The sequence below is a fragment of the Myodes glareolus genome, chromosome 1 (genome assembly GCF_982192425.1).
Source record: "Myodes glareolus chromosome 1, mMyoGla1.1, whole genome shotgun sequence".
Taxonomy (NCBI): domain Eukaryota; kingdom Metazoa; phylum Chordata; class Mammalia; order Rodentia; family Cricetidae; genus Myodes; species Myodes glareolus.
In genome coordinates, this window is record NC_142026.1 from 87,083,662 (window position 1) to 87,096,474 (window position 12,813).

The 12,813-nt window shown below is 38.4% G+C and overlaps 1 protein-coding gene and 1 pseudogene across 3 annotated transcripts in view; both read right to left on the reverse strand.

Annotated features, from left to right (window-relative positions):
- Positions 1-12,813, reverse strand: part of Pdss2 (decaprenyl diphosphate synthase subunit 2) — a 229,543-nt gene that overhangs the window by 142,057 nt on the left and 74,673 nt on the right. The window lies entirely within an intron of this gene.
- On the reverse strand, positions 163-1,929 carry LOC148123512 (protein O-mannosyl-transferase TMTC3 pseudogene; annotated as a pseudogene).

Here is a 12,813-nt window from a genome sequence, read left to right on the forward strand (position 1 = left end):
CATCATCACCACTTTTCTCTGTGCTCTCCTGAGTGAGTTCAACCACGTGGCGCTCACCTTGTCACCTGTTTCTAAAAAGTCCATTTCTGCATACTTGCCCCCTGGTCAAGCAGAACTGCTCCACACTGGAATCTTTAAGTCTCTTGCATTCTCCTCACAACCTTACCATCCCAGCTCACTCAGGACATTGCTAACTGCCCCTTCTTGTCCCTGTCTATACTCAATGGCACTGAGTACATCCCTTATAGGTGCTAATGCCGATGTTTCCACCAGACATCTTTCAGTCTTTGGTAAGTCCTCTCTTCAGAGCACACGACACAAAGGTTGTGCTTTCCCTGCACACTGCTTAGATCTGCTTCCAGGATCTTCTCAAACACTTTTTGGCTCTAGGTATGTCCTTCTTTTAGTTCATCAGAATACCTCCTTTTAAAGTGAGAACTTTGGTATGGTAGGGTAATAGCCGAGCAGCTCTTCTAAAACTGACAGCACCTTTAGCTCCTTAGCAGAACACAAGAGAGGTTAAACAGAGCACTTCTAAAGTCAGCTTGTAATTTGATGGCTTTCTTCGTCCAAATCTCAGCTTCAGAATCCTTTTTTTTTTTCATCCATGGCAAGCATGCCCAAACTGAAATAGCCATTGGCATTCTGTGGTTCTTTATTTATGTAGTTTAGAAGGAGTTTTCTAGCTTCAGGTCTGAGGTTAACTTCACCTGATTCCTGCATCAAAATAGCAGAACTGAATAGTGCTATCTTATGTTTGGGATTTGGTTTCAAAGTCAATTAAAGTTCTACGGAGCTTCATCTGGTTCTTTATGTTCAATAAACAATCGCCAAGTTGTACCACAGATCTGCATTATTTCTGTCTGGCTCTAGCGCCTTAAGATATGCTTTCTTTGCTTTGACAGGGTTATTCATTTTTAAAAGGAACTCTCTCCTGCTAATGTAATCCTGCTTGAAGTCCGGTCTCATGCTTATTGCCTGTCGATACAGCTGACCCACTTCCTCCAAGAGGGACTCATTTGCTTGGATGAGTTTGGCCAGATTGATATAAACATTGAGGTGATTCACCATAAAACATGGCAATTCTGGTTGCAATTATTTTTTAATCAGGAATAATTGAGGCAATAGTGACATAGCCAACATATAAGATTCTTCTGCTTCTCCAGCTCTGTTTAAATCTTTGTAAGTTCTTCCTACATTCATGTGGACACCAGTATCATCTGGCTAAACATGGGTAGCCTGCAAGAGGTATTTCAAAGTTCTCTCAAAATTCTTCTCATTTGCCAGAGCATCACCCACATTATTCCATAATTTGGTATTGTTTTTATTCATCTTTAATGCTGACATAAACAATGTATATTCAGAATCCTACTCCTAATTCCTATGGAGTGTTTTCAAGGCATGAGTTAGTATCACCATGAACAGACAAATTCAAGAGAGCTTTTTCAATACACTTTTATTTGATTTTTTTTTTTTTTTTGGTCACCCAGGAGCTACGAAAATGCAGAACCCCATACTAGGAACATATAGTATACATAGAGTATTCTCTCAGCAACAACAAATTCAACAGGAAAGCAAAGGACTGGTGCAGAAATAAACGGTAACACCATTAAACAAAGTGCCATCCGGACAGTCTTCAAGGAATCACCAGGGTATCAGCAACTGAATATTCCCAAAGCCCCCAGAAAGCAAAGTAGCAAGATTTCAAATAGCTAGAAATGGCTGTATAAGTAGTATTGTCCCCATGGTCCAATCACAACAGAGCTCTGAAGAATTCAATAGAAGGAGGTAATTAAAAGTTAGTTGTTGCATAGGGGTAGGGTTTACAGCAGCTGGATTATCAAACCTTGTAAACACTGGAAGTTGGAACTGAATAATCTGGACTTTAGTTATGACAAGTAATAACGCACTGAGCATCAAGATAATGACTTAAAACCTTCTTTTTTAAAAAAAAATAGATAAAAGGGGGAAATTTTATCCCTGACTATCCTCAAATGGCATTGAATATATTCCTCAAGAAGTGCTAATGCCAATATTTTCACCAGGCATCTTTCAGCTTTTAGTAAATCTTTCTCTTCAAAGCACACCACCCAAAATCAGCTTTGGACTGCAAACAGCTCAGGATAATTTCAAGGTGTCTATCTGAGAAGGTCCAGCCTCATGCACTACCCCAGCCAGGACTTCAGATAAGTCCTGAACTTTCTCATTACAGAGGCTGAGAAACAAATGATACTGCTAGTTCTCCTAGGACTTGACAATTATCCCAGTTTTCTCAGGCTCCCCTAAAGATGTCATTGCCCCCAGACAACAAGAAGTAATTTTAAGAACACACACCCGTATTCCCAAGAGGTGGGGTGGTTGGGTTTTGATCATTCAGTGGGTTGTGGATATTTGTCATTGTTTAGGGAGGTTAGGTTACATGTTGTTCTTGATAATGGTCAGGAAAAAAGCTAAACAAAAAACTTAAACTCAAAGATTTTTTTTTCTAAAGGAAAAAATAGGGACACAATATAGAAATGATGAGATAAAAGGGTAAATTATTGAACCTACTTTAATCCAAAAAAAATTCGACCAGTCATCTCAAAATATTTTACATTGGTATAGATTTTGGTTTATCAATACAAATTTAAAGTTAATTTTGTTATACCGTATTATGTTTCTACCCTTGTTTGAGTTATTGTACTTGTGCAGCTCATTTAAAAATATAATGTATAATTAAAAATACAGGTTAATAGCCATCTATAATAATCAAGCATATAGTCATATTAAGTTTGATAAATTTAATATACTTAGAAAGAGAGATGGTCTTCAAACACTTCAAAGACCTACAAAATATGATATTTAATATTTAATAACCTGAGGCTTTTTGTGACAGTGAGACACATCTGCTCCTGATAGTACCAATTTACTTCAAAAGAATATGATGGGCATTGAAGAATCTCTGTGTGGAGTTTACTTTCTTTATGGCTAAAACTAGCCATTTGGGCAAAGAAACTGCTCTTGCCTCAATTGATGATGGTATTCTGTCCAAATTGGACCAGCAGAACTCAAAGAAAGAGACTGCCAAAGTTTGCCAAGACAAGGTAGGACAGTCCTTCAAAATCCCCTGCTTCATTAAAAAAAAAAAATCCTGTCATATATTCTAGGCCTTTGGGCTGGAGTTAGATGCCCCAATGTTACAGAGGAACCTTGGGTGATTTTTCAGACAGCCAACTGTTTCTCTCAGTTCTATAGTTTTGAAAGTGGTACACTGCACTTTCTGCTTACTCAGGTAATTCTATGTCCTTCTGGGATCTTTGATAGAGTTGAAGACTAGATAGTTATAGTCTTCCTTAGTCATGATAGAAGGCAAATTAGGTACAAAACTGGACTCACAAAGAAGAAATAGATAGTATATTCTCTAATTTTTCCAAATACAAATGGGCTGGATATTGTAACTGTAATTCTTACTTAATAACTGGGTTTTTTTGTATATAATTTTACCATGTTAAAATCAAAACCTTTTTTAATTAGTCAAAAAGGGGGATATTCTGTGTAATAATCCTTTTGTACACTGTAAAGATTTGTCACTTGAATGGTTTAATAAAAAGCTGGCTGGCTGGTAGCCAGACAGGAAGTATAGGTGAGACAATCAATCTAAGAACAATGGGAAAAAGAAGTGTGGGGTCAGGGGAGTCAAGAGCCATATACAGAGGAATTAGGATGTGTATAAAATGAGGTAACAAGTCATAAGCCATGTGGCAAAACATAGATAAGAAATATGGGTCAATTTAAGCTGTAAGAGCTAGCTAGTAATAAGCCTGAGCTTTTGTAATTAATTTTAAGTCTCCATGTCAGTTATTTGGGAATTGGTGAGTGGGGAAAAATGTCTGCCAACAGTTCCTATTGTCTGACTCATCCTCCAGTCTGATATGGGATTCCCCTCTGTATGCTGTGAATACCATTGGTTAATTAAGAATCTATCTTGGGCCTGGCAGGGCAGAATAGAGGTATGCACGGAAAGCTAACTGAACGCTGGAAGAAAAAAGGTGAAGTTTAGAGAAGCCATGTAGCCCCACTGGAGACAGATGCCAGAACATTATCCAGTAAGCCACAGCCTCGTGGCGATACACAGATTAATGGAAATGGGTTAGTTTAGGACATGAGTTAGCCAGAAATACACTAGAGTCATTGGCCAAGCAGTGTTTTAAATAATATGATTTCTGCTATGATTATTTCAGGGCTGTGCATCCAGGAATGAACAAGTGGCCTCATACAATACCAGTCCTAGGCCATCATTGCCTCCTTCATTTGGACCCTCAGCCAACATTTCCTTTTTGGCCAAGCCTAGGGCATCATGTAGATCAGTTGGGTTCCTGCATTTATCCTTTCTCTGTAGACAAAAAAAAAAAAAATGTTCTAGATGACACTTTCACTTTCTTCGAGTCACTTTAGAGCTACTGGGAAAAGACAGTTGTTCTGTAGGGAAATGTGTTTTAACCCTGGAAGGAGTGAGGTGCAAGGAAGGAATTAAGGGTATTTGACTCTACTCAAACACTTGAGGAGGGTGCGAATGGGGGCAATCACAGTACCGAAATGTGGGACTTGGGCTGCCAGCAATGTCAGAGTAAGGATGCCATGATTGCAGAGAACCAACCTAAGAATGTACCCTTTGCCTCTATTAGCTGGACCATCGAGCTACAGTCTTGAGAAGTGAAAAGGAAAGTTAAGAGCATATGAGGAAGGGGTTCTCTGGGTCCTAAGCCTGCTGTAGAAGCTAGTTCTCATCTGCAAGGGGTGATAAGGACTGTTTATCTTTAGCTAAACAAAGGTATAACCAGTAAACATGGGTCAATGGTGACCTCAGTAGTGAATGTGAATATAGTTCCAATAGTTACACTGGAGACTGCTCTTAGATGTGACAGATGCTATCAGGGAGACTACCAGATGCATGACTTGGTTTTGTTGCTTGTTATTTGAGAACAAGGACTATTTCATATTTGTATCTGTTCAGCAGAGGAGAAGTGGACAGAGCAGGAGACCTGGATGCAGGTTAACAAATCTGTTCAACTGGACATGTGCCATTGCTAGTTAAGCTGCTGGTTTAAAACTCATTACTGCCCTACTTTATAGATGAATAAGATCAATTTGACTTGCTTAAGGTCAAATAACTAATTAGCTGCAGATTTGTCAGCTATGGAGCCAAAATCCGTGATGTCTCTTTTACAACACACTACACTGGGGGTGCTCTGAATTTGGGCTTAAAGGAACAGCAAGAACATTAAGCCATAAAGCCAGGAAATAGAGGCTTCCATTAAAAAGACTGTTTTTGAGACAGCTTCTTACCACCTGCCTCAGTTTCCCAAGGGATTGATTACAATCATGTGCTATAGTATGCATCTGGAGTAATTTCAGGCTTTCTATACAGAACAGTTTAGGTCTACTCCCAGACACAACTCTCACCACTGAGCTCTCTCCTTGATCCTGTTGTACACATTTGTACATGGTCATAAGCAAAAGACCATGAGAACTGTTCTTAAGCACTACACACCAGGAAGAAATGCTGTTCAAGATGTAGACCTGGACACTGGGTATCGCCTTTGGCTTTGGCCTCATAATAGTCTGCAGACAACATTCCCTTAAGAAAAAGACTTAAAGACTCTTAGCATCAAAAAACCCCAATACATTTATGCAGCTCAGTTTTGCTGTAATGTAGTCAGGCTAATGTATATCGTGTAATTTATATATGATCAACTAACTCTCGGGACGAGTACATTAGTAGCTTAGCCCGCCTGCTTTTGGCGGTTAATTATACTTGTGTTGTAAGAGGCTGATCTTATATTGTGTTTTTCCAGGCACTCTGGCTAAGCAATGGTGTCTGATGTACAGAATGTTGAACATAAAGCGCCTTCCCTTTCCACTCAACATGTAATTGCTGTATTTGTGCATGCTGTGTAAGTTGAAAATAACAATAAAAAGTTAATGAAGAAAATAAGTACTGCTTGTATTGAATTAGTAATACTGCTAGATTTGTATGTGCATTTTATTGCTGTAAGTAGAATACCATTAATAGGAATATGTAATCAAACTGCTCATGTTTCCTTGAAATCGCTCTGAAAAAATAGCAGAGGTATCTTTTGAAATCATTTTAAAAAGCCCATATTAAGTTAAATTATCCAGCTTAATCATTTAAAATCACTGTCAATAAGTCAATAAGCACTCAATTTTGGGGGTGTTTTGGTTTTGTCAGTTTGTTTTGATTTTTTTTTTCTTTTAGACAGAATCTTGCTAGGTAGCCTGAGCTGGTGCAGATTTGCAGTGGTAATTCTCCCACATCAGCCTCCTAAATTCTAGGATCATAGGTATGTGATATGTTGTCCAGCTTAAGATTCTTCAAACGAAAATGGATAGATTTCTTACAGTGGTTTTTACTGTTTTACAACTATGAAATACAATTTTCTTTTGATTTTTAGATACAGTGTTAAGTATACAGAGTAACGTGGCTGTATCATTTAAAAACTAAAATAGTACAAATATTTCCTCACACTTGTGCCCACCCCCCCGGACCAGTCAGTCATCATCACTCCGAGCTTTTGCCCTGATTCGGTTCTATGATCTTAAGCAAACAACCACTTTGATAGTTTTTATGCACTATTTTTTATTTTACTATAATATTTCAGTATTGCTTATGTTTATATAGTTAACCCTAAATAAATAATACTACCAACATGTTCCCGCTTAAGCTTAATTTCTCAAGAAGCCTTAATTTTATCAGTCCCCAAGGCGTAAAAATACCGTTGAGCTATGTTTGGCATTTTGAAACACTGGAAGAATTCTAATGTATGGAAAGAAGGCAAAGGTTGACAGTCACAGCCTATTGTCGTTATAATTAGACGTCATCACTTGCTACTTAATAATATGCTAAAGAACAAATTATAATTCTAATATTTGCAGCTGAGACCAAATCCAATTGCCTAAATTTGAAGGTTAAAAAAAAAACCCACCTTTTTTGGCTTGTTCTAGTTTTTAAATATTCTCCATATATGAAGAGTGGTTCAAGGAGTCCCCCAAATGTTGTAGCTCCTCATCCTCCAGCTTCAACCTGATCCATTTTTGCTTGGAGGAGAGAGTGATGTTAAGATCAATACCTTAATTTTAAGGCATTTTCTAAATTTGACTTACAGGAATGTTTATAACACTTTAAAATTCTTTATTAATTATTACTATTATTGTGTGTGTGTGTGTCTGGATGCATGCTATGTGCGGATGTGCACATAACACCAGACATAAGGAGGTTGGAAGACAACTTTGCACTTTGTTTTATCCCCTTACCATTACTTTGCTTCTGGGAACTGACTCAGTTACCAGGCTTGTATGGGAAATGCCTGAACACATGAAGCCACTTTACCAGCCTTATAGTCCTTTAGTAACAACATGACTGTTAATTCTTCATTCAACTCAGTTTTTAACTGAAGTAATTAAGATTAAGATAGTGATATATATTGCAAGGTATTGTTGGGTCTCAAGAACTCGCCCATAAGGAACTGGTGAGGGAGCTCAGTTATTATAAACATGCACTGGTTTTGCAGAGAACACAAGTTTAGTTCCTAGCATCCAAGTTATATGACTCACAACTACCTACATTTTCAGTTCCAGGGGATCCAAGGTGCTTTTCAGGGATCACTGTGGAAGAATGGGTGGAAAGATTCTAACAGTCAGAGGATCAGGGAATTTGCTGTGAGATTGTGTTTCCTACTAATGTCAGAAGATACACCATAATGTCTCACCAACATGACTGCCTAAGCACAAGCTCAACAAAAGGACAACAATAGACATGCCAAAGTGAATGAAGGAAAGACCACAAGGCCTCAACTCTACACCAAGAACTACAGGCGACTAAGGAATGCTTACAAATCAGGAGACATAGTCTTCCTCAGGGAAGAACAGACCTAATGATAAGTATTGCAAATATACATGCAAGCAACATTATACAGACTGAGTTTATATTTAGGGCTATATATGTTTTTTGTGTGTGTAAATACATTTCTATGTATGCATATAACAATAAATAATAATTAATGAAAAAAGAGGCCATAATTTAAAAGAGTAAGGAGGGGTATATGGGAGGAAGGAAAGGGGGAAATAATATATTAATCTCAACATTAAAAAAATTTAATAAATGTATTGTTCTCAAACAATGATTATTTTATTTTTAATTATGTATGTGTGGGGATGAAGTGGAAAGGTATGTATATATCAGTGTCGGTGCCTGTAGAGGCCGGAAGAGGCATCAATCCTTTGGTGTTACTAAAAGGGGCGTGAGGAAGCAAGTCAAAGAATCCTAAGCTAACTCCAAAAGATTCCAGTTATAAGTCTTTATTATAAGGGGCAAACTCACGGAACAGGAACAAAAAGGTATGTAATGCAGAAGACAGAGAGAGAGAGAGAGAGAGAGACAGAGACAGAGACAGAGACAGAGACAGAGAGAGCGAGAACCATGGGCGATCTCGTGGTTTTCTCTGGATACCCAAAAGGTCACACCCTAACCTGGTCCAGTCTCTTAAAGGTCACTGGCTGAAGGAGGTTTCCCATCACCTTTCCCCTTTTGTCTAAATAGAGAGTTCCAAACCCAATGCAAAACTATATACACTAGGTTAGGATTACAACCAGCATAAACAATATTAAGCAAGGAACGTATGCTAAATGTTTTAATAAACATTCTATCTTAAGGAGTCTAAGTCTTGTATAGGAAATGACTTGGCTAGATCATAAGAGGATGGTAACTATAACTATCTAATCTTCAACCCCATTGAAGGCCTGAGAAAGCAGATAATATTACTTAAGCAGGCAGAAAGTGCAATCAAGCAGCTTCCAAAATGTGTAGTAGATGACAGAGACAACTGGTTGCCTGAGCAATCACCCAAAGTCTTTGGTGCTCAACACTCTCTCAGGAAAAGATCAGTTCTGCCAAGAGCAATCCTGTCTTACATCAACAGAATCCTAAGTTGTTGTGGGAGCTCCTTCTGCTCCTTCAACCAATAGCCGCTGAGATACCAGCCCACTGGGGCATGGTCTCTCTCTCTCTTTAAAAAAGCAGCGGCAGCCCTCTGCTCGCTCTCTTGCTTCTGGCTCTGCTTCCAGCTACTAGACTTCTTTCCTGATCGCGCAGAGGGCTATTGTCTGGGGCAGTGATCTGTAAGTTTTTCCCCTTTAAATAAATAACCATTCTATTAATCATAATTCCAAACTGGTGTGGGATTGTTTGTGACTTACGCCTTCATTAAGTTAATTAACTGCCATGTTCTACAGATCTTTGAAGTGGCTGAAGGTTACCTATCTATGCAGAATACAATATCTATGTATCTAAAGAACCTAATTAATCTGACTATAAGTATAACAATCAGGAATGACTATGGGCCTATAATGCTTAATACCTGTATAACTTAAAGACCAAGACTTCACATCAGAATATTAATTAATCTATAAACAACTGTGCAGTAAATGAGGGCAATGACCTCAAAATGTAAACATGTATAAGTATCTTGATCAGAGGAAGAAGTCTATAATGCAATATGATAAATATACCCTAAAAATTGTATCAATATACAAAATGTTTTAAACAGAGGTAGAAACATGCATATATACAATCTGACAAAATAACTTTGCATAGGTGTACAAATACTGTAAACAGAAATAACAAATATAATTTGAACTTGTATCAATATACGAGAATCTATACCAATGTAAATTGTCCATAAATAGTAACTCACAAGTATTCACTTTATTACTTACTTACTTTTATTATTAGTGTGAATAAGTTTACATTAAACTACCTATTATTCCATTCAATTTTCCCACTTTTTTTTCAATTATAATTCTTTATTATGAGGGGCAAATTCATGGAACAGGAATGAGAAGTCCAACCTCAGGTGTGCAATGCAAGAACCAGAGAGAGAGAGAGAGAGAGAGAGAGAGAGAGAGAGAGAGAGAGAGAGAGAGAGAGAGAGAGAGGAAGAGGAGAGCGCCTGGGCAGCTGGCAATTTTCTCTGGGTAAGCCAAAAGGACATGCCCTAATCTGGACCAGCCTCTTAAAAGTCACTGGCTGGGGAGGTTCCCTATCACTTTGGAGTGGGAGTGAAAGGAAGTTGTGAACCACTTGATATGGGTAGAGGGAATAGAAACCGGGTTCTCTGCAAGAGCAGCAACTTAAACACTAAATCATCTCTTTGGCCTCTTGTATTACTTTTCATGATATTCTACTAACACTTTTCTTTCTTTAAATGTATTATAATTTGCCTTATATAATAGGGTATGTTTGCCTAAAAGGCAAAACATGTGCAAAAAAGTTTGTTTTCAGGCTAGATTAGAACATTTATGTTATAATGAAGATATAGTCACCTAAACAAAGATTAAAATGGACACAATGTCCGAAACACTTGTTAAATATAAAAGTGTGGAAGATAACCCTTGTAGAGTGATCAGTTTGATAAAAGTCACAGAACACCAGGACAGGTATTGGGAGTAATAAGGGACAATACTTGTTGAACAAATAAAACACAGGTCTCACTGTTTGGACCATGTAGGTCTACATATTCACTATGTAGTCCAGGTTGGCCTTGAACTTATGGTCCTGAGTGCTACCATGCCTTGTCTAATACAACCAGCAGAGCAGTAAGGAGACAGAGAAATTACTTAAAATGAGACCTAGTGTTGTCAAGGTGACAAAATCTAATTCACCTGAAAGAGCATGCTTGTAAGGACTGCCTTGAATTGTGCCCAAGACTTAAGTAGTCTAAATGTCTAAATGCCATGCACTAGCAAGTACAGTTACAACTCTCTTCAACTGGGGACATAATGTGGCCAACAGTTTCAAGCTCCTGCCACTGCGACTTCCTTGCCACAATGAGAACTAGGAGCTAAAACAAAAACTAAAACGTCCCTTCCTTAAGTTGCTTTTGTCTAATCATTTCACCACAGTGACAAGAATGGAAGCCAAGGCATTAGCTTGTTTAGGGTCACACAACCAGTAGGTGATGGAACTCGGGTCCAATTTTAAAAACTCAAGCAATTTATCAGCATCTATTTCTTTCCTTATTTGGCCCCATTAGGTGGCAACTCAGAAAGTTGCTTTTCTAGACCTGATTTCTCATTAGAGAAAGTGTATTTCTGCCTCACAGAATTCCCAACAGGATTCTAGTTTAGGCACTCCAAAATAACACTTCCCAAACCTCTGCAACATTCTACAAGATACACAGTTGACAGCTTAAATGGCTCTGTAGTCAAATAATTAGTAAAAGGTATCTTTTTAGGAATTCATAGAGCATACCTTATGTCCATAGAGACTCCTGAGTATTCTGAAACAGAAAAATCTTTTCAACTGTTTCTGATCTAGCATGCTAGCACATGCTTATTTGACTGACCTTCACTCAACTATACATCTGGTTACATCCATAAACTCTGGAACATAGTTTGAAAAATGCTGGTGAGAAAGAAAAGCATGGAGCTGGAGGACACAAGGGGTCTGAGTATGGTCGAGGCACTATTTAGCCACATGCTTGCAGTAAAATCTCTATTATCCATCCTTTCCAGTTCTGTTTTTCCCTCTCAAATACTGCCAGGCTACTCCTGTGAAGCTCTGGCTGATTCTCTTTCTCTCAGACCTCACGTCATACAATCATTCGTGTGTGTATGTCTGTGTGTGTGTGTGTAAGAGAGAGAGAGACATAGAAAGAGGTGAGTGTGCATGTGTGTATGCATGGTATGGAAGAATGGTCTGTATTCTGTCAATTATATTTTAAATAAATACTGATTGGCCAGTAGCCAGGCAGGGAGTATAGGCGGGACAACCAGACAGGAAGTAAAGGCGGGCCAATGAGAACAGGAGAATTCTGGAAAGGAGGAAGCCCATTCCTCTGTAGTCCTGACCTAACCACAGAATAAGCCAGATGTGACTACCCCACTGAATAAGGTACTGAGCCACATGGCTAACACAAATAAGAATAATAGCTAATAATGGGTTATATAAGTTATAAGAGTTAATAAGAAGCCTGAGCTAATGGGCCAATCAGTTAGTTTATAACTAATGTAGACCTCTGTGTGATTTCTTTGCGTCTTAAGGACTACAGAAACCAGGCAGGACAAGGACTGGGTGAGACAGAAACCCTAACAACATATGTGCATGTGCATGTTCATAAGAGTGTGGCTTATAACCAAGGGCCTGGCACATAATAGGCAAGTGCTCTACCAAGATCCCACCCAGGATCACCTTCTAAGCAAACTCTGGCTATGTCCTATAACACATATTTTATTGGGGTCACTGCACTCTTTTCTTCTTCCTCTCCCTTCTCTTCTTTTCCCTTTCCTTTTGTAGTAGTATTAGGGACTAATTTTTGTGAATTGGTCATGTGCTTTTTTTTGGTTTTATACATGCTAGGCAAGTGCTTTACCATTGGACTCTATCACCAGTCCTTAGTTACTTAACTTATATAAGGCTTCACTATCTATCCCAGTTGATCTGGAACTCATCCTCCTGCTTTTGCTCCTCAGTGCTGGTATAAGAGGAATGAGACACCAAGCTTGACTTTCATCTATTTCTTTAAAAATTCTTAAATTTATTATTGTTATTATTATTCATGTGTATATGTGTATACATAAGCCATGGTACACACGTGGAAGTCAAAGAATCACTTCATGGAGTTGGTTCCCTCCTTCCACATTTATAGGGGTACAAGGGATTGCATGGCAAGGGCCTTTACCCACTGAACCATCTCACTGGCCCTCATTTAATTCTGAAAAACACCGTCTCAGGTCAGTGAGATGGCTCAGCAGGTAATA